Source organism: Palaemon carinicauda, chromosome 17 (genome assembly GCF_036898095.1).
Source record: "Palaemon carinicauda isolate YSFRI2023 chromosome 17, ASM3689809v2, whole genome shotgun sequence".
Taxonomy (NCBI): Eukaryota; Metazoa; Arthropoda; class Malacostraca; order Decapoda; family Palaemonidae; genus Palaemon; species Palaemon carinicauda.
This window is the reverse complement of record NC_090741.1, coordinates 51,001,362-51,005,014: the sequence shown is the minus strand read 5'-3', so window position 1 is coordinate 51,005,014 and position 3,653 is coordinate 51,001,362. Positions and strand designations below refer to the sequence as shown.

General features: G+C 34.8%; 1 protein-coding gene across 2 annotated transcripts in view; it reads left to right on the top strand.

Annotated features, from left to right (window-relative positions):
* Positions 1-1,684: 1,684 nt before the first annotated feature.
* The window catches only part of LOC137656073 (uncharacterized), a 38,119-nt gene continuing 36,150 nt past the window's right edge, over positions 1,685-3,653 (top strand). For both annotated transcript variants that reach the window (XM_068390247.1, XM_068390246.1), the window contains exon 1: positions 1,685-1,824. The gene's annotated coding sequence lies outside the window, so the exon portion shown is untranslated. The remainder of the gene's footprint in view (positions 1,825-3,653) is intronic.

Below are 3,653 nucleotides of genomic sequence, written 5' to 3'. Positions count from 1 at the left end.
CATCACAACAAAATAACCTTTTGAAATTGACCTCTCTCTCTCTCTCTCTCTCTCTCTCTCTCTCTCTCTCTCTCTCTCTCTCTCTCTCTCTCTCTCTCTCTCTCTCTGAGGACCTAATGTTATTCCCGTTGTTACCCCTCTCTCTCTCTCTCTCTCTCTCTCTCTCTCTCTCTCTCTCTCTCTCTCTCTCTCTCTCTCTCTCTCTCACACACACAGGATCAAATGTTATTCCAGTTGTTACCTTTCACCGTGGTCTCTCTCTCTCTCTCTCTCTCTCTCTCTCCTCTCTCTCTCTCTCTCTCCTCTCTCTCTCTCTCTCTCTCTCTCAAAGTTTTCCCCTTCTCGTCCTCATCATCATAATTCTCGCTCCACTTCAGTAAGTAATGCATTTGGCAAACGTCTTCATCCATGAAGTCTTCGACTGGGGCTAACATTTGAACGTTTTCAAAGGTTCGCGTCTTTGTTATTCTGTCTTTCAACATATTGGCCTTCCATAATCTTTTATCTTTCAATTTTACCAGATCTGAATTCTTGTTGGAACCGAACTTTCTATCATGTATTTGTGTATCTGAATATTAGGAAACGTAATTTGTGTTTATTCATTTAGTAGGTATTAATTGATATTCTTAATGATTGTTTTTACTCTATTAAGAACTTTACTTGCATTGTATTAATAAACCAGTCTACTTAGATGCTATTATTTTCCAGGATCATCTTTCCTGTTCGACTCTTATCATTTTCCAGCATCATCTTTCCTCTTCGATTCTATTGTTTTCCAGCATCATCATTCCCTTTGGACTATCATTTTCCAGCATCTTCTTCCTTGTCCAATACTATTATTTTCCAGCATCGTCCTTCCCTTTGGACTCTATTATTTTCCAGCATCTTCTTCCTTGTCCAATTCTATTATTTTCCAGCATCGTCCTTCCCTTTGGACTCTATTATTTTCCAGCATCTTCTTCCTTGTCCAATTCTATTATTTTCCAGCATCATCATTCCCTTTGGACTCTATTATTTTCCAGCATCTTCTTCCTTGTCCAGTACTATTATTTTCCAGCATCATCATTCCTGGTCGATTCTATTATTTTCCAGCATCTTCTTCCTTGTCCAATTCTATTACTTTCCAGAATCATCATTCCTGTTAGATTCTATTATTTTCAAGCATCATCTTTCCTGTTCGATTCTATTATTTTCCAGCATCTTCTTCCTTGTCCAATACTATTATTTTCCAGCATCATCATTCCTGGTCGATTCTATTATTTTCCAGCATCTTCTTCCTTGTCCAATTCTATTACTTTCCAGAATCATCATTCCTGTTAGATTCTATTATTTTCAAGCATCATCTTTCCTGTTCGATTCTATTATTTTCCAGCATCTTCTTCCTTGTCCAATACTATTATTTTCCAGCATCATCATTCCTGGTCGATTCTATTATTTTCCAGCATCGTCTTTCATGTCCATTCCATTATTTTTCAACATCATCATTTCTGCTCAATTCTATTTTTTTTTTTCCAGGATCATCTTCCCTCTTCGACTCTATCATTTTCCAGAATAATTCCTCACGAAATAAAAAGCAGCATAGCTCACAGATCCTTCTCTCTTTTTTCTTCCCTAGCTATGACGTTCGTTCTGGCGACTACTCCCCACCCACGAAATGGTCCGATCCTGTCCTCCTGGGCGACAGGGCTTATTTCAGCATGACCAGTAAGCCGGCCGCTCTGGTGCTGAACCAGACGACCAGGGACGACCAGGCCGTGTACAGGTGCAGGGTTGATTACAAGCAGTTCACCACGACTCATGCCAGGGTCAACCTGACTGTGATTGGTTAGTAAAAAGTTTGCTTTTAAGAGTAATTTTGTGACCTGGAGTCAAGTTTAGGTTTTTAGGTTTTCAGTCTATTCTATCTAGCAGTTAATCTGTTTCAACCATACAAATACAGTTTCTGATTTAGCTTGGTAATTTTGTGACCTGAAGTCAAGTTTAGGTTTTTAGGTTTTCATTCTATTCTGTCTAGCAGTTAATCTGTTTCTCTCAGACATACTAATACAGTTTCTGATTTAGCTTGGTAATTTAATGACCTGAAGCGAAGTTTAGGTTTTTAGGTTTTCATTCTATTCTGTCTAGCAGTTAATCTGTTTCAACCATACAAATACAGTTCCTGATTTAGCTTGGTAATTTTGTGACCTGAAAATAGGTTTAGGTTTTTAGGTTTTCATTCTATTCTATCTAGCAGTTAATCTGTTTCTCTCAAACATATAGATACAGTCCCTGATTTAGGATAATAAATGCTGATTATTCTCTCAATATCATGTTCAATTTAATTAATTTTTTAACTCATATTGGGATAAATCCTAGTCTTTTGGAGCCTATTGTGACCCAATTGATAGTGACTAAGCCAGACTGTGATTGGTTAGTAAAAAGTTAGTTTTTAAGAGTAATTTTGTGACCTGGGGTCAAGTTTAGGTTTTTAGGTTTTCAGTCTATTCTGTCTAGCAGTTAATCTGTTTCAACCATACAAATACAGTTCCTGATTTAGCTTGGTAATTTTGTGACCTGGAGTCAAGTTTAGATTTTTAGGTTTTCATTCTATTCTGTCTAGCAGTTAATCTGTTTCTCTCAGACATATAAATACAGTTCATGATTTAGGATAATAAATGCTGATTATTCTCTCAATAGCATGTTTAATTTAATGAATTTTCTAACACGCATTGGTATAAATCCTAGTCTTTTGGAGCCTATGGTAACCTAACTGATAGTGACTATGCCTGACTGTGATTAGTTAGTAAAAAGTTTGTTTTTAGGAGCAATTTTGTGACCTGAAACCAAGTTTATGTTTACCAAGTGGTTGTCTTTTCCCTACCAGTTCTCTCAACTTCCTTTATGGTATTTATTTCCGACACCATCGTTAATATATTCTCTTCAGTTAAAGTTGTTATCCTGGAGGGTACTAAGCCTTGCATTGTGTGTTGGCTTTCCAAAGTTAACCAATTTTATTCAGCATTTTGTCTTTTAATTCCATGGATTACATTCTTATTTCCACTGTATATACTGTAGTAGTGTACACATTATTTCTGTTATCATTCATTTTTTTTTATAGGTACTATAGTGAGTATAGGAATGTGATATGTAAGTTTTCATTATATTCTGCCCAGCAGTTAATCTGTTTCTCTCACGCACACAAATATATTTCCTTATTTAGAATAATAAATATTGCTGATTCTCTCAATATAATGTTTGATAGAATTAATTTTCTAACTCACATTGGAATAAACCCTAGTCTTTTTAAATTGAAGGTTAGAAGCTCAATTAAATGTAAGACAGTCGAGTGGTCTTACTAAGTGAATCATGAAAGGTCGTTAGCACTTCTGACTTCTTCTATAGCCTATGGGCCTGTAGTGACATAAATGATAGTGACTTTACTTATATTTTGAAAAGACTCGGGTTCGAACCAAATATATTTATATATTACATGCACATATAAATATATATATTTGTCTGTGCATATATATGTGTATATATATACATATATATATTCATATGTATATATATATATATATATATATATATATATATATATATATATATATATATATATATATATATATATATATATATACTGTATATGCATACATACATATGTGTACATGAAAAAT